Raw genomic sequence first — 19,231 nt, forward strand, 5'->3', positions numbered from 1 at the left:
GCATATGAGAGTTAGAGACAGAGAAGGCGAGAAGAGAAATACATCAGTTGGAAAGAGACCAGAATTCAAAAAACTCCTACACTGTGTTCATTGATGACAGGTTCAAACCTGGCTTGTAGAGATTGTAAGGCAGCAGCTCTCATGCCCACAGACCCCAGACAGCCCCAGCCTTCACCATATACTGTACTACCAAACCTGACAGTAATGTGTGTGTGTGTCTGTCTGTCTGTCTATCTGTGTCTGTGTGTCCTCTGAGCTCACCTATAGATGTCTCAGAGTATGGGAGTCAAGGTAGCCAGCCTCACCTGCAACTTATGTACAGAGAACCTAGCTGGTCAGGGCAAACCAGCTAGTCCACATTCTGGCTAAGCAAGAATGCATATGCAAAGGGACTCTCATGTCTTGCTCTACTGAGTTCCTCATTCAATCCCATGCCTCACTATCATCCAAACACTGCCAATGGGGGAAGCTGGGGCACCCCTTAGAATTCAGGGGCATGAGCCTGTCCAGTCATGTTTCGCTGCCTACTGAGCCTCCAGGCTCTCAGTCCACTGCTCAGGGCAGCAGATTACAAGCCCAGAAAGAACCCAGAAAGAGCTGTGTTTCAACATAGATGGGAACTGTGTTTGACGAAACAACAGTGGATGAACCCGGCCCCTTACTCCTCCCCTTTGGGTCCGGCTAAGGCAATTGCTCCTGTGGCCTCACAATCCCTGATCATGGTGTCCTGGTGTCCACTCATGACACTCAGAGAGATTCCCAGAAGTAGGCATCCATGAGTGTCCCATACAAAGTCGCTCTGCTTGCAGGAAGCACAAACTCCCCGGGCCCTTGCTATGGAGAGACAAAAGGAAGATGGATGCCTCCATTGACTGAATTAGGAGCTTCCAGTGGAGATGACAGACCATACCCTCACCTGAGGGCCTGGCTGCTGCTAATAAAGGCAATTGGAAACAGCTGTTACCACTTGGGCCCTGAGGACATACTCAGGAATCCCTCCAGGAGCTAGCAGGCTGGCAGACCTCCTGACCCTGACATAGGTGTGCTCCTAGTTGGTAAGGCCTTCTGGCCAGAGGTGAGAATATTCCCTAGATACAAGAAAGAACTTCAGGTTTCAAAAGGATTTGAAACCCCATGAGGCACTTGGAAAAGTCTTTGCACAGCCATCAAAACACCCTCTTTCTGAACCCTGGAATCTTCCGTTTTGCATGGTAAATATGGACACTGGTGTGGCCATCAGTACCACATATCCTTTACATTCAGCCCAATAGAGGGAAAGCACAATGTGTGTGCCAGGGGGATAGAGTTTCACTTCCCTTGACCTGGGCTCTCATGTAATAAGGACTAGGATGCTGTGTAGGAAGGTAAGGAGGGCTGCATTTAGGCTGAGTGTCAGCCTCAGGGCCCTGGAGAATGGGAGCCAAGCACAGAGGACCTGGACAGATGCAGCTGGAGATGGACAAATGCCTGTTACCTGCAGTAGGATCGCTGCCTCCTCAGTTCCACCTGTACTAAGCCATATGCACGAGATTAAATAATCCAAAGAGCAAAGAAAGGAAAATTTCAACACCAGGAAGACCCAGTTAAGGATGCATGCACTGACTTCCAGTATGGGCCAGTGAAGAAGGCACATAGAGACAGTCAGAGAGACAGAATGACAGTGACAAAAAAGTACTGAAATTCTGGCCCTGTGTTGATCAGAGCCAGAGCACTGAAGACAAACCCTCCATGCCCATGCATACTTCTTACAAGTGGCATTGTTATTTTATGTTTGTGAGGAAAGGTTACACTTAGAACATCTAGGTCTTAGCCCACTCTGAGAAGCAACACTTGGCCTGCAGCCCACTCTCCAAAACTGCCCTCACCTCTCCAAATTGGAAGTAGTCTTAGTGATGCTCCAACCTAGATGCAGGCTGGCGTATTGCATCTCCCTCGTTCAGCCTCAGCCTGCCCTGTGTGCAGGGAACTGCACTATGTTTATTTCTTCTTTGATTTACAGTTTTGGGATAGGACTCTGTGGAGAAAAATAGCAAGAGGGAAGTAGATCATTTGGCAGCGGTAGTTTGTGCTGAGTGGGATTTGTAGACTGATAAGACCTATATGTATGGCTCTGTGAGATGTCTCATGACTGTGGCTCTGAAGGGCCAGGTGTATCCGCATTACTACAATAATCCAGAGCTGTTCAGGTCTCTAGCTAAAAATATTTTCAGACCTCTACATGTTACATATATATATATATATATATATATATATATATATATATAGAGAGAGAGAGAGAGAGAGAGAGAGAGAGAGACACTGATGTAGTCATTTAGTCATTTTCTACAATGGATTCGATATGACATTCAAACAATTGATTGCTAAAAAATGGAGAGAAACTGTGCATCAGGAAAAGAATTGTCCAAAGGAGTAAAATCTCCAAATCATTAGCTATATGCAGCTCCAATGGTACCGAGTGAAATAGGCTCGAGAAGGAACTCATCCAGGTGACTCTCTACTTGGACAGGAACCACAAGTTTCCTAGTCTGGCAACATACACAGGGCAGCTCCTAGTTCCCAGTGCAAGCCTCAGGGCAAAAACCTCTCCCTCTTCAGTGACTTTACATCTGAAAATAAGAAAAGTGACCAAGGGCCAAGGAGAGCTACAATGGTGTCAATATTGAGCTGTAAATCAGAATGTACCAAGTGTTTTGCACAAAATCACCTGTGCCACAGTAACTCTGTTGTTCTCTGTCTCTCCCTTCCTCACACACACACACACACACACACACACAAACACACACTCTCACAGTGACACACACGCACACATCCACAGAGGCACAGGCACAAACGGAGTTATACACATGCGCACTGGACAGCTTCTGCAAGACAGGGTCCTGGACTGAACCCTGCTTCACACTTCCTGGAAGCACGCCCAGGCTTTTAAGACCAGCTCTGAGCTCCCATAGTCAGGCTTACTTCAAAAGGCCATCCACAGGGCGCCAGTCATGCTCTGATAGGCCAGAGGCCTAGGCCAAGTCCAGAACCCCTGCCAGCAATCTCATTGGCCAGTGTGCTTGGACACGCCAGGAGGGTCTGTTCCCCTAGTGAGTGATTGGCCAGCGGCCTTGAGCACCGCCAACACTGCCATGGAGCACGCTCATTGGGCAGCCACTGGAAGGCATGCGCACCAGCCACATCAGCTGGACTGATTGGCCTGTTGTCCCAGTGACACGCCCCCAGCCAGCCAGAGAATGTAAGAGTTAGAGAAGGCGAGAAGAGAAATAGATGAGTTGGAAAGAGAACAGAATTCTAAAACCTCCTACACTGTGTTCATTGATGACAGGTTCAGACCTGCCTTGTAGAGATTGTAAGGTAGCAGCTCTCATGCCCACAGACCCCAGACAGCCCCAGTCTTCACCATATGCTGTACTACCATACCTGACAGTAATGTGTGTGTGTGTGTGTGTGTGTGTGTCTGTCTGTCTGTCTGTGTGTGTCTGTGTGTGCTCAGAGCTCATCTGTAGTAGTCACAGAGCATGGGTGTCAAGGTAGCCAGCCTCACCTGCAACTTATGTACAGAGATCCTAGCTGGTCAGGGCAAGCCAGCTAGCCCAGATTCTGGCTAAGCAAGAATGCCAGAGAACTATGTGGAAGCCCAAGACCCCATTTTGATCCCCTGGTCACCACTTACACAATTAGGGAAAAGTTGGGCTTGTGGCAAATCAGAGCTGCAGCTGTCTCTCTGTCTCTCTTCCTGCTTGGGCCCTGCTCTCTCAATTTATGACTGTTTCCTTCTCCTCAATAGGAAAGTTACAAATGATGTACAGAAATACAGGGAAAGTGGGAAAAATTACCCCCATAGCCACTATTACATGTAACTGTTGACTGTAAACCAAATAAATAAATATGCAAATAAATGGGGATTATCTAGGAGGACTTTAAAAAAAAAAAATAAAAACAAAAACCACAAGAAGACCTTCTTCAAAAATTCCCTAACACTTCAGGATCCAGGGAAATTAAGATTTCCAGAAAAAGAAAACAAACACATACATATTGTGGCTTACACTAGAAAAAGAAGGGAAGTTCTGGGCTATGATAATTACAATAAGGATGCTGATAGAAACACTATTAGAAATGCTACTGGAAGGTTCTATTATTTATATTTGAATTGAATGCTGCTCCAATTATATGGCCAATTATTTCTGAAAAACTTGGCTGTTATAATTATTTTGAGGTTTTACTACTTTGGACAATTCTTTTCCTGATGCACATTTTATCTCCAGGTTTTAGCAATCAGTTGTCTGAATGTCATATCTAATCCAGTGTAGAAAATGACTACATCAGTGTCTCTCTCTCTCTCTCTCTCTCTCTCTCTCTCTCTATATATATATATATATATATATATATATATATATATATATATAAATAATAGGTAACATGTAGAGGTCTGAAAATATTTTTTAGCTAGAGACCTGCACAGCTCTGGATTAGATCATCTAAACTTCTAACTTGGTACACATTCTTTTCTCTTAAGTTAATAATTGTAGGTACAATCTACAGATGAAGAACCGACTGCTCATATGGTAAGATTTAAAGACAAACATTTTTCTTTTTTATTTATGGGTGTGTAATGACTCCTAAAGTCACTCATATCCTAAATTTTTTTTTTCATTTTTTACAAGCGTCCTAAATTTTAACGCTTGACCTGCCATAGGGAGAGCACTTTACTGGCTCCTGCTTTGTTTAATTAAGATCCTGCTATGCAGAATTTGAAGACTAATCCCCATTGATAAAAGCCAGTGCTCTCTGGCAGATTGATGTAACTCACCTGCCCATGTTTGGTAAACAATTTTTTTTCTCAGTTGGTACTTTTTCTAAATTTATGTGGGCTACAGCTCAAACAAGAAGAACTATAACCCTTAAGCTCAATTAATAAAAAAAGAAGGGGAATGCACCCCCCAGTATTCAGTTGGCTAAAGTATCAATGAAGTAACTTTACTAAACCTTCCTAATATTTACAGAAATCCGAATTAAAATCATCTACTTCCCTCTTGCTCTTTTTGTCCACCGAGTCCTATCCCAAAAGTGTAAATCAAAGAAGAAATAGACATAGTGCAGTTCCCTGCACACAGGACAGTCTGAGGCTGGACCAGGGAGATGCAATACGCCAGCCTGCATCTTGGCTGGAGCATCACTAAGACTACTTCCAAATTGGAGAGGCGAGGGCAGTTTTGGAGAGTGGGCTGCAGGCCAAGTGTTGCTTCTCAGAGTGGGCTCAGACCTAGATGTTCTAAGTGTAACCTTTCCTCACAAACATAAAATAACAATGCCACTTGTAAGAAGTATGCATGGGCATGGAGGGTTTGTCTTCAGTGCTCTGGCACTGATCAACATAGTGCCAGAATTTTAGTCCATTTCTGTCTCTGTCATCCTGTCTCTCTGACTGTCTCTAAGTGCCTTCTTCACTGGGCCCTTATGGAAGTAAGTGCATGCATCCTGAACTCGGACTTCCTGGTGTTGAAATTTTCCTTTCTTTGCCCTTTGCATTATTCAGTCTACTGCATATGGCTTATTACATTGGGGAACTGAGGAGATAGCGATCCTTCTGCAGGTAACAGGCATATGTCCATCTACAGCTGCAGCTGTGCAGGCCTTCTGTGCTTGACTCCCATTCTCCAGGGCCCTGAGGCTGACACTCAGCCTAAATGCAGCCCTCCTCAATTTCCTGCACTGCACCCTTGTCCTTATTCCATGAGAGCCCAGGTCAAGGGAAGTGAAACTCTATCCCCCTGGCACACACATTGTGCTTTCCCTGTATTCGGCCCAATGTAAAGGATCTGTGGTACTGATGGCCACACCAGTGTCCAGATTTTCCACGCAAAACGGAAGCTTCCAGGGTTCTGAAAGAGGGTGTTTTGATGGCTGTGAAAAGTCTTTTCCAAGTGCCTCATGGGGTTTCAAATTCATTTCAAACTGGAAGTTCTTTCTTGTATATAGGGAATATTCTCACCTCTGGCCAGTAGGCCCTCCCAACTAGAAGCACAGCTATCCTGGCGTCAGGTGGTCTGCCAGCATGCTAGCACCTGGAGGGATTCCTGAGTATTATGTCCTCAGGTGCCAAGTGGTAACCCGTGTTTCCAATTGCCTTTATTAGCAGCAGCCAGGCCCTCAGATGAGGGTCTGGTCTGTCATCTCCACTGGAAAATCCTAACTCAGCCACTGGAGGCATTCATCTTCCTTTTGTCTCTCCATACCAAGGAACCAGGGAGTTTGTGCTTCCTGCAAGCAGAGCGACTTTGTATGGGACACTCATGCATGCCTACTTCTGGGAATTTCTCTGAGTGTGATGTGTGGACACCAGGACACCGTGATCAGGGATTGTGTGGCCACAGGAGCAATTGCCTTAGCAGGACCCAAAGGTGAGGTGTAAGGGGCCGGGTTCATCCACTATTGTTTGGTCAAACACAGTTCCCATCTATGTTGAGACACAGCTCTTTCTGGGTTCTTTCTGGGCTTGTAATCTGCTGTCCACTGAGAAGTGGACTGAGAGCCTGGAGGCTGAGTATGCAGCCAAATGTGACTGGACAGGGTCCTGCCCCTGAATTCTGATGGGTGCCCCAGCTTCCCCTCATTGGCAGTGTATTGATGATAGTGAGGCATGAGATTGAATCGGGAACTCAGGAGAGTGAGACATTAGAGTCCCTTTGCATATGCATTCTTGCTTAGCCAGAATCTGGGCTAGCTGGCTTTCCCTAACCAGCTAGGTTCTCTGTACATAAGTTGCAGGTGAGGCTGTCTACCTTGACACCCATGCTCTGATACTACTATAGGTGAGTTCTGAGCACACACAGACACAGACAGACAGACAGACAGACAGTCTTTCACACACACATTACTGTCAGGTCTGGTTGTACAGCATGTTGAAGGCTGGGGCTGTCTGGGGTCTGTGGGCATGAGAGCTGCTGCCTAACAATCTCTACAAGCCTGGTTTGAACCTGTCATCAATGAACACAGTGTAGGAGGTTTTTGAATTCTGGTCTCTTTCCAACTCATCTATTTCTCTTCTCACCTTCTCTGTCTCTAACTCTCATATGCTCTCACACACTCTGTCTTCACTCATTTATATATTACTTATATACTTATTTTACTGACAGGCCCAGATATAAAAAGAGAGTTACCAGAGCACTGCTGAGCTCTGGCTTGTTGTGTTGGCTATTTCATCTAGGCTACTGGAGCCTCAGTTTGTAAGTCTTTCTGACACAAGCCATATTCTGTCTCCTCATTTCCATGCCAGTATCACTCACCGTTTATAATAAAGTGATTTTTTTGCAAAACACTTGGTACATTCTGATTTACAGATCAATATTGACACCATTGTAGCTCTCTTTGGCCCTTGGTCACTTTTCTTCTTTTCAGATGTAAAAACACTGAAGAGGGAGAGGATTTTGCCCTGAGACTTGCACTGGGAACTCCCAGATGCACTGTGTCTGTTGCCAGACTAGGAAACTTGTGGTTCCTGTCAGTGTGGAGAGTCTCCTTCTTGAGTTTTTCTGAAGCCTTTTTCGCTATGCCCCGTTGGAGCTGCATATAGCTAATGATTTTGAGATTTTACTCCTTTGGACAATTCTTTCCTGATGCACAGTTTCTCATCAGGTTTTAGCAATCAATTGTCTGAATGTCATATTGAATCCATTGTAGAAAATGACTACATCAGTCTCTCTCTCTCTCTCTACATATATATATATATATATATATATATATATATATATATATATATATGTAACATGTAGAGATCTGAAAATATATTTTAGCTAGAGACCTGCACAGCTCTGGATTAGGGTAGTAATGCGGATACACCTGGCCATTCTGAGCCACAGTCATGAGAGATATCTCACTGAGCCATTCGTATACCTCTTATCACTCTACAAGTCTCTCTCAGCACAAACTACCGCTGCCAAATCATCTACTTCCCTCTTACTCTTTTTGTCCACTGAGTCCTATCCCAAAACTGTAAATCAAAGAAGAAATAGACATAGTGAAGTTCCCTGCACACAGGACAGTATGAGGCTGGACCAGGGAGATGCAATACGCCAGCCTGCATCTAGGTTGGAGCATCACTAAGACTACTTCCAAATTGGAGAGGCGAGGGCAGTTTTGGAGAGTGGGCTGCAGGCCAAGTGTTCCTTCTCTGAGTGGGCTAAGACCTAGATGTTCTAAGTGTAACCTTTCCTCACAAACATAAAATAACAATGCCACTTGTAAGAAGTATGCATGGGCATGGAGGGTTTGTCTTCAGTGCTCTGGCACTGATTGCCAGAATTTCAGTCCATTTCTGTCTCTGTCATCCTGTCTCTCTGACTGTCGCTACGTGCCTTCTTCCCTGGGCCCTTATGGAAGTCAGTGCATGCATCATGAACTCGGATTTCCGGTGTTGAAATATTCCTTTCTTTGCCCTTTGCATTATTCAGTCTACTGCATATGGCGTAGTACACTGAGGAAATGAGGAGACAGCGATCCTGCTGCAGGTAACAGGCATATGTCCATCTCCAGCTGCAGCTGTCCAGGCCCTCTGTGCTTGACTCCCATTCTCCAGGGCCCTGAGGCTTACACTCAGCCTAAATGCAGCCCTCCTCAATTTCCTGCACCACATCCTTTTCCTTATTCCATGAGAGCCCGGGTCAAGAGAAGTGAAACTCTATCTCCCTGGCACACACATTGTGCTTTCCCTCTATTGGGCTGAATGTAAAGGATCTGTGGTACTGATGGCCACACCAGTGTCCAGATTTTCCACGCAAAACGGAAGCTTCCCGGGTTCCGAAAGAGGGTTTTTTGATGGCTGTGAAATGTCTTTTCCAATTGCCTCATGGGGTTTCAAATCCTTTTGAAACTGAAGTTCTTTCTTGTATTTAGGGGATATTCTCACCTCTGGCCAGAAGGCCCTCCCAACTAGGAGCACAGCTATCCTGGGGTCAGGAGTTCTGCCAGCCTGCTAGCTCCTGGAGGGATTCCTGAGTATTATGTCCTCAGGTCCCAAGTGGTAACAGGTGTTTCCAATTGTCTTTATTAGAAGCAGCCAGGCCCTCAGGTGAGGTGCGGGGCTGTGATCTCCACTGGAAGCTCCTAATTCAGCCAATGGAGGCATCCATCTTCCTTTTGTCTCTCCATAGCAAAGGCCATGGGAGTTTGTGCTTCCTGCAAGCAGAGCGACTTTGTAGGGGACACTCATGGATGCCTACTTCTTGGAATCTCTCTGAGTGTGATGTGTGGACACCAGGACACCGTTATCAGGGATTGTGAGGCCACAGGAGCAATTGCCTTAGCAGTACCCAAAGGGGAGGTGTAAGGGGCCGGGTTCATCCACTATTGTTTGGTCAAAAACAGTTCCCATCTATGTTGAGACACAGCTCTTTCTGGGTTCTTTCTGGGCTTGTAAACTGCTGTCCACTGAGAAGTGGACTCGGAGCCTAGAGGCTGAGTATGCAGCCAAAGGTGACTGGACAGGGTCCTGCCCCTGAATTCTGAGGGGTGCCCCAGCTTACCCCGTTGGCAGTGTTTGGATGATAGTGATGCATGAGATTGAATCAGGAACTCAGGAGAGCTAGACATGAGAGTCCCTTTGCATATGCATTCTTGCTTAGCTAGAATCTGGGCTAGCTGGCTTTCCCTAACCAGCTAGGTTCTCTGTACATAAGTTGCAGGTGAGGCTGGATACCTTGACACCCATGCTCTGATACTACTATAGGTGAGGTCTGAGCACACACACACACACACACACAGGCAGACAGACAAACAGACACACACACACACACACACACATTCCTGTCAAGTCTGGTAGAACAGCATATGGTGAAGGCTGGGGCTGTCTGTGGTCTGTGGGCATGATGCTGCTGCCTTACAATCTCTACAAGCCACGTTTGAATCTGTCATCAATGAACACTGTGTAGGAGGTTTTTGAATTCTGGTCTCTTTCCAACTCATCTATTTCTCTTCTCGCCTTCTCTGTCTCTAACTGTCACATGCTCTCACACACTCTGTCTTCACTCATTAATATTTTACTTATATACTAATTTTACTGACAGGCCCAGATATACAAAGAGAGTTACCAGAGCACTGCTGATCTCTGGCTTGTTAGGTTTCTGGAGCCTCAGCTTTGTAAGTCTCTCTGGCACAAGCCATACTCTGTCTCCTCATAGCCATGCCAGTATCCCTGATAGTTGATAATAAAGATACATATACATATATGTACATATATATATATATACATATATATATCAGTTATTTTTAGAATTGTTGACCTTTTTATCTGATCTTAACGCAGAATTACCGCATTTATAACAGCCTCCTTATTCATAAATAATTGGTCACATACTTGGAGCAGGATTCACTACAATTATAAATTAGAAACCTTCCAGGAGCATTTCCAATAGCCTTTCTATCAGCATCCTTATTGTAATTATCATAGCACAGAACTTGCCTCCATTTTCTAGTGTAAGCTTCAATATGTATGTGTTTCTTTTCATTCTCGGTAATTCTTAATTTGCGTGGACCCTGAAGTGTCAGGGAATTTTTGAAGCAGCCCTCTGTTTCTCAGCAGACGTTTTCTGTATTTCTGCTCTAATCAGGTCTTCCTGTGGTCTTTGTTTTTATTTTTTATTTTTTTCAAATCCTCCTAGATCATCCTCATTTATTTGCATATTTATTTATTTATTTAGTCCAATATCACATGAGGGATCATTTCTTCTGCCTGATAGATTTTCTCTTATAATTGAAGGGAACTTCTGACACACAATACATTTCCTTTTGTAGATACTACACACTAATACAACTACTACTGCACTGTTTTTGACAGTGACATCCAATGCACAATGGATTAGTATTGCATGGCTCTAGAGAATGCTAACTATTTAACCTACAATGTTTCTAACCTCCCAAATATTTATTCTGTTCTTTCTTGCTGGATGAAAGGTATAGAGTCAACAGTTACATGTAATAGTGGGCAAGGGGGGTAATGTTTCCCTCTTTCCCTATATTTCTGTACATCACTTGTAACTTTCTTATTGATGAGAAGGAAACAGTCATAAATTGATTGAGCAAGTCCCAAGCAGGAAGAGAGACAGAGAGACAGCTGCAGCTCTGATATGCCAGTAGCCCAGCATTTCCCTAGCTGGGTAAGTGGTGACCAGGGGCTCAAAATGGGGTCCCGGTATTCCACATAGTTCTCTGGCATTCTTGCTTAGCCAGAATATGGGCTAGCTGGCTTGCCCTGACCAGCTAGGTTCTCTGTACATAATTTGCAGTTGGGGTTGGCTACCTTGACACCCAAGCTCTGAGACTACTACAGGTGAGCTCTGAACACACACAGACACACAGAGAGAGAGACCTACACACACAAAAAAACACAGACACATTAGTGTCAGGTCTGGTAGTACAGCATATGGTGAAAGCTGGGGCTGTTTGGGGTCTGTGGGCATGAGAGCTGCTGCCTTACAATCTCTACAAGCCAGGTTTGAACCTGTCATCAATGAACACAGTGTAGGAGGTTTTTGAATTCTGGTCTCTTTCCAACTCATCTATTTCTCTTCTTGCCTTCTCTGTCCCTAACTCTCACATGCTCTCACACACTCTGTCTTCACTCATGGTACTCAAAGCTGCTGGCCTATCACTGACTAGGGGCCCTGACCCTCCTGGGCGTGTCCAAGCACACTGGCCAATGAGATTGCTAGCAGGGGTTCTGGGCGTGGCCTAGGCCTCTAGCCTATCAGAGCCTGGCTGGCGCCCTGTGTGTGGGCCTTCTGAAGGAAGCCCGCCAATGAGAGCTCCGAGATGCCCTTAAAGGCTGGGCATCCTTCCAGGAAGTGCTAAGCAGGGTTCAGGACAGGACCCTGCATTGCAGAAGCTGTCCAGTGCGCATGTGTATAACTCCGTTTGTGCCTTTTCCTCTGTGGATGTGTGCGTGTGTGTAACTGTGAGAGTGTGTGTTTGTGTGTGTGTGTGTGTGTGTGTGTATGTGTGTTATGGAGGGAGAGAGAGAGAACAACAGAATCACTGTGGCATAGGTGATTATGCGCAAAACACTTGGCACATTCTGATTTACAGCTAAATATGACACCATTATAGCTCTCCTTGGCCATTGGCCACTTTTCTTCTTTTCAGTAGTGAAGACACTGAAGAGGGAGAGGTTTTTGCCCTGTGGCTTGCACTGGGAACTAGCAGCTGCCCTGTGTGTGTTGCCAGACTAGGAAACTTCTGAGCCTGTCCATGTGGATTGTCTCCTGGATGAGTTCATACTCGAGCCTTTTTTGCTCTGTCCCCTTGGAGCTGCATATAGCTAATGATTTGGAGATTTTACTCCTTTGGACAATTCTTTTCCTGATGCACAGTTTCCCTCCAGGATTTAGCAATCAATTGTTTGAATGTCATATTGAATCCATTGTAGAAAATGACTACATCAGTATCTCACTCTCTCTCTATATATATATGTAACATGTAGAGGTCTGAAAATATTTTTTAGCTAGAGACATGCACACCTCTGGATTAGGGTAGTAATGAGGATACACCTGGACCTTCTGAGCCACCGTCATGGGAGACATCTCACAGAGCCATTCGTATACCTCCTATCACTACAGTTCTCTCTCAGCACAAACTACCTCAGCCAAATCATCTACTTCCTTCTTGCTCTTTTTGTCCACCGAGTCCTATCCCAAAACTGTAAATCAAAGAAGAAATAGACATAGTGCAGTTCCCTGCACACAGGACAGTCTGAGGCTGTACTAGGGACATGCAATACACAAGCCTGCATCTTGGCTGGAGCATCACTAAGACTACTTCCAAATTGGAGAGGCGAGGGCAGTTTTGGAGAGTGGGCTGCAGGCCAAGTGTTGCTTCTAAGAGTGAGCTAAACCTAGATGTTCTAAGTGTAACCTTTCCTCACAAACATAAAATAACAATGCCACTTGTAAGAAGTATGCATATGCATGGAGGGTTTTTCTTCAGTGCTCTGGCACTGATCAACACAGGGCCAGAATTTCAGTCCTTTTCTGTCTCTGTCATCCTGTGTCTCTTTGACTGTCTCTACGTGCCTTCTTCACTGGGCCCTTATGGAAGTCAGTGCATGCATCATGATCTCGGTCTTCATGGTGTTGAAATTTTCCTTTCTTTGCCCATTGCATTATTCAGTCTACTGCATATGGCTTATTACATTGGGGAACTGAGGAGGCAGTGATCCTGCTGCAGGTAACAGGCATATGTCCATGTCCACCTGCAGCTATCCAGGCCCTCTGTGCTTGACTCCCATTCTCCAGGGCCCTGAGGCTGACACTCAGCCTAAATGCAGCCCTCCTCATTTTCCTGCACCGCATCCTTGTCTTTATTCCATGAGAGCCCAGGTCAAGAGAAGTGAAACTCTATCCCCCTGGCACACACATTGTGCTTTCCCATATTGGGATCTGTGGTACTGATGGCCCCACCAGTGTCCAGATTTTCCACGCAAAACAGAAGCTTCCAGGATTCAGATAGAGGGTTTTTTGATGGCTGTGGAATGTCTTTTCCAAGTGCCTCATGGGGTTTCAAATCCTTTTGAAACCTGAAGTTCTTTCTTGTATCTAGGGAATATTCTCACCTCTGGCCAGATTGCCCTCCCAACTAGGAGCACAGCTATCCAGGGGTCAGGAGGTCTGCCAGTTTGCTAGCTCCTGGAGGGATTCCTGAGTATGTCCTCAGGTCCCAAGTGTTAACAGGTGTTTGCAATTGCCTTTAAAAGCAGCAGCCAGGCCCTCAGGTGAGGGGCGGGGCTGTGATCTCCACTGGAAACTCATAATTCAGCCAATGGAGGCATCCATCTTCCTTTGTGTCTTCATAGAAAGGCCCGGGGAGTTTGTGCTTCCTGCAAGCAGAGCGACTTTGTATGGGTCACTCATGGATGCCTACTTCTGGGAATCTCTCTGAGTGTGATGTGTGGACACCAGGACACCGTGATAGGGATTGTGAGGCCACAGGTGCAATTGCCTTAGCACGAACCAAAGGGGAGGTGTAAGGGGCTGGGTTCATCCACTGTTGTTTGGTGTTGTATGCTTTACATTGGTTTTTTCTAGCCCTCCCCCCGCCAAGAGAATTGGATCAGGCCTGCTAATTTCACGGGCCCACTTGGCCCCGCCCCAAAGGAACCCCGGGAGAGAGTTCCTGAGTTCGAGAGTTTCAGAGTTACAGAGTAAGAGAGAGTTCCACAGTGGAAGAGTTTCAGGGGGTTCCCGAGTACGAGAGTTCGAGAGTTCTTGAGTTCCAGAGTAGAGTTCCAGAGTTCCAGAGTTGGAGAGTTCCTGAGTTCCGGAGTTCGAGAGTTGCAGAGTTACAGAGTAAGAGAGAGTTCCACAGTGGAAGAGTTTCAGAGGGTTCCCGAGTATGAGAGTTCGAGAGTTCCTGAGTTCCTGAGTTCGAGAGTTTCAGGGTTACAGAGGAAGAGAGAGAGGGCCAGAGAGTTCCTGAGTTCGAGAGTGACAGAGTTCCTGAGTTCCTGAGTCCGAGAGTTCCTGAGTTCCTGAGTCCGAGAGTTCCTGAGTTCGAGAGTCTCAGGGTTACAGAGTAAGAGAGAGTGGCAGAGAGACAGAGTTCCTGGGTTCCTGAGTTCGAGAGTAAAAGAAAGAGGGCTTGCGCCGCCAAAGAGACAGCAGAGTTCTGTTTGGTGATTAGTTTGTCTTAGTTTATGTATCGTTGTTCCTGAATAAAGAAATACAGCTTCCCTGCCCAGCCGTTGTCTCCGCGTCTCTGTTACCCGCCATGAAGCAAGCCAGGCCTGCAAGAGCCTCCGAAAATTTTAACAACAGTTTGGTCAAACACAGTTCCCATCTATGTTGAGACACAGCTCTTTCTGGGTTCTTTCTGGGCTTGTAATCTGCTGTCCACTGAGAAGTGGACTGGGAGCCTGGAGGCTGAGTATACAGCCAAACATGACTGGACAGGGTCCTGCCCCTGAATTCTGAGGGGTGCCCCGGCTTCCCCCGTTGGCAGTGTTTGGATGATAGTGAGGCATGAGATTGAATCGGGAACTCAGGAGAGCGAGACATGAGAGTCCCTTTGCATATGCATTCTTGCTTAGCCAGAATCTGGGCTAGCTGGATTTCCCTAACCAGCTAGGTTCTCTGTACATAAGTTGCAGGTGAGGCTGGATACATTTCCACCCATGCTCTTAGACAACTATAGGTGAGTTCTGAGCACACACAGACACACACAGACAGACAGACAGACACACACACACACACACATTACTGTAAGGTCTGGTAGTACAGCATATGGTGAAGGCTGGGGCTGTCTGGGGTCTGTGGGCATGAGAGCAGCTGCCTTACAATCTCTACAAGCCTGGTTTGAACCTGTCATCAATGAACACAGTGTAGGAGGTTTTTGAATTCTGGTCTCTTTCCAACTCATCAATTTCTCTTCTCACCTTCTCTGTCTCTAACTCTCACATGCTCTCACACACTCTGTCTTCAATCATTAATATTTTACTTATATACTTATTTTACTGACAGGCCCAGATATACAAAGAGAGTTACCAGAACACTGCTTAGCTCTGGCTTGTTGTGTTGGCGATTTCACCTAGGCTACTGGAGCCTCAGTTTGTAAGTCTTTCTGACACAAGCCATATTCTGTCTCCTCATTTCCATGCCAGTATCACTCAGAGTTTATAATAAAGTGATTTTTTTGCAAAACATTTGGTACATTCTGATTTACAACTCAATATTGACACCATTGTAGCTCTCTTTGGCCCTTCGTCACTTTTCTTCTTTTCAGATGTAAAAACACTGAAGAGGGAGAGGTTTTTTCCCTGAGGCTTGCACTGGGAACTACCAGATGCACTGTGTCTGTTGCCAGACTAGGAAACTTGTGGTGCCTGTCCATGTGGAGAGTCTCCTTGATGAGTTCCTTCTCAAGCCTTTTTCGCTATGCCCCGTTGGAGCTGCATATAGCTAATGATTTTGAGATTTTACTCCTTTGGACAATTCTTTTCCTGATGCACAGTTTCTCTCCAAGTTTTAGCAATCAATTGTCTGACTATTATATCGAATCCATTGTAGAAAATGACTACATCAGTCTATCTCTATCTCTCTCTCTCTCTCTCTCTCTATATATATATATATATATATATATATATATATATATATATATATATATATTATGTAGAGATCTGAAAATATTTTTTAGCTAGAGACCTGAACAGCTCTGGATTATGGTAGTAATGCCGATAGACGTGGCCCTTCTGAGCCACAGTCATGAGAGACATCTCACATAGTCATTCATATACCTCTTATCACTCTAACAAATCTCTCTCAGGATAAACTACGGCTGCCAAATCATCTACTTCCCTCTTGCTCTTTTTGTCCACCGAGTCCTATCCCAAAACTGTAAATCAAAGAAGAAATAGACATAGATCAGTTCCCTGCACACAGGATAGTCTGAGGCTGGACCACGGAGATGCAATACGCCAGCCTGCATCTTGGCTGGAACATCACTAAGACTACTTCCATATTGGAGAGGCGAGGGCAGTTTTGGAGAGTGGGCTGAAGGCCAAGTGTTGCTTCTAAGAGTGGGCTAAGACCTAGATGTTCTAAGTGTAACCTTTCCTCACAAACATAAAATAACAATGCCACTTGTTAGAAGTATGCATGGGCATGGAGGGTTTGTCTTCAGTGCTCTGGCACTGATCAACACAGGGCCAGAATTGCAGTCCTTTTCTGTCACTGTCATTCTGTCTCTCTGACTGTCTCTACGTGCCTTCTTCCCTGGGCCCTTATGGAAGTCAGTGCATGCATCGTGAACTTGGACTTCCTGGTGTGGAAATTTTCCTTTCTTTGCCTTTTGGATTATTCAGTCTCCTACATATGGCGTAGTAGATTGGGGAACTGAGAAGACAGCGAACCTGCTGCAGGTAACAGGCATATGTGCATCTCCAGCTGCAGCTGTCCAGGCCATCTGTGCTTGACTCCCATTCTCCAGTTCGCTGAGGCTGACACTCAGCCTAAATGCAGCCCTCCTCATTTTCCTGCACCGCATCCTTGTCCTTATTCCATCAGAGCCCAGGACAAGAGAAGTGAAACTCTATCCCCCTGGCAAACACATTGTGCTTTCCCTCTATTGTGCTGAATGTAAAGGATCTGTGGTACTGATGGCCACACCAGTGTCCAGATTTTCCACGCAAAACGGAAGCTTCCTGGGTTGTGAAAGAGAGTGTTTTGATGGCTGTGAAAAGTCTTTTCCAAGTGCCTCATTGGGTTTCAAATCCTTTTGAAACCTGAAGTTCTTTTTTGTATCTAGGGAATAGATACAGAAGGCCCTCCCAACTAGGAGCACAGCTATCCAGGGGTCAGGAGGTCTGTCAGCCTGCAAGCTCCTGGAGGGATTCCTGAGTATGTCCTCAGGGCCCAAGTGTTAACAGTGTTAACAGGTGTTTCCAATTGCCTTTATTTGCAGCAGCCAGGCCCTCAGGTGAGGGGCGGGTCTGTGATCTCCACTGGAAACTCCTAATTATGCCAATGAAGGCATCCATCTTCCTTTTGTCTCTCCATAGCAAGGGCCTGGGGAGTATGTGCTTCCCGCAAGCAGAGAGACTTTGTATGGGACACTAATGGATGCCTACTACTGGGAATCTCTCTGAGTGTGATGTGTGGACACCAGGACACCATGATCAGGGATTGTGAGGCCACAGGAGCAATTGCCTTAGCCTGATGCAAAGGAGAGGTGTAAGGGGCCAGGTTCATCCACTATTGTTTGGTCAAACACAGTTCCCAAATTTCAGCTATTTCTGGGTTCTTTCTGGGCTTGTAATCTGCTGCCCTGAGAAGTGTACTGGGAGCCTGGAGGCTGAGTATGCAGCCAAACCTGACTGGACAGGGTCCTGCCCCTTAATTCTGAGGGGTGCCCCAGCTTCCCCCATTGACAGTGTTTGGATGATAGTGAGGCATGAGATTGAATCGGGAACTAAGGAGAGTGAGACATGAGAGTCCCTTTGCATATGCATTCTTGCTTAGCCAGAATCTGGGCTAGCTGGATTTCCCTAACCAGCTAGGTTCTCTGTACATAAGTTGCAGGTGAGGCTGGCTACCTTGCCACCCATGCTCTGAGACTACTATAGGTAGTCTCAGCACACACAGACACACACAGACAGACAGACAGACACACATACACACATTACTGTCAGGTCTGGTAGTACAGCATATGGTGAAGGCTGGGGCTGTCTGGGGTCTGTGGGCATGAGAGCTGCTGCCTTACAATCTCTACAAGCCTGGTTTGAACCTGTCATCAATGAACACAGTGTAGGAGGTTTTTGAATGACCAGTCTCTTTCCAACTCATCAATTTCTCTTCTCACCTTCTCTGTCTCTAACTCTCACATGCTCTCACACACTCTGTCTTCACTCATTAATATTTTCCTTATATACTTATTTTACTGACAGGCCCAGATATACAATGAGAGTTACCAGAGCACTGCTGAGCTCTGGCTTGTTGTGTTGGCAATTTCACCTAGGCTACTGGAGCCTCAGTTTGTAAGTCTTTCTGACACAATCCATATTCTGTCTCCTCATTTCCATGCCAGTATCACTCAGAGTTTATAATAAAGTGATTTTTTGCAAAACACTAGGTACATTCTGATTTACAACTCAATATTGACACCATTGTAGCTCTCTTTGGCCCTTGGTCACTTTGCTTCTTTATAGATGTAAAAACACTGAAGAGGGAGAGGTTTTTGCCCTGAGGCTTGCATTGGGAACGACCAGCTGCCCTGTGTCTGCTGCCAGACTAGGAACCTTGTGGTGCCTGTGCATGTGGAGAATCTCCTTGATGAGTTCCTTCTCAAGCCTTTTTTACTCTGTCCCGTTGGAGCTGCTTATAGCTAATGATTTTGAGATTTTACTCCTTTGGAAAATTATTTTCCTGATGTACAGTTTCCTTCCAGGTTTTAGCAATCAATTGTCTGATTGTCATATCGAATCCAGTGTATAAAATGACTACATCAGTGTCTCTCTCTCTCTCTCTCGATATATATATATATATATATACATACATACATACATATATATATATATGTGTGTGTGTGTGTGTGTGTAAAATGTAGACATCTGAAAATATTTTTTAGCTAGAGACCTGCACAGCTCTGGATTAGGGTAAGAATTCGGATACACTTGGCCCTTCTGAGATACAGTCATGAGAGACATCTCACAGAGCCAGTCGTATAGCTCTAATCACTCTACAAATCTCAGCAC

This window comes from Erinaceus europaeus, assembly GCF_950295315.1.
Source record: "Erinaceus europaeus chromosome 6 unlocalized genomic scaffold, mEriEur2.1 SUPER_6_unloc_16, whole genome shotgun sequence".
NCBI lineage: Eukaryota > Metazoa > Chordata > Mammalia > Eulipotyphla > Erinaceidae > Erinaceus > Erinaceus europaeus.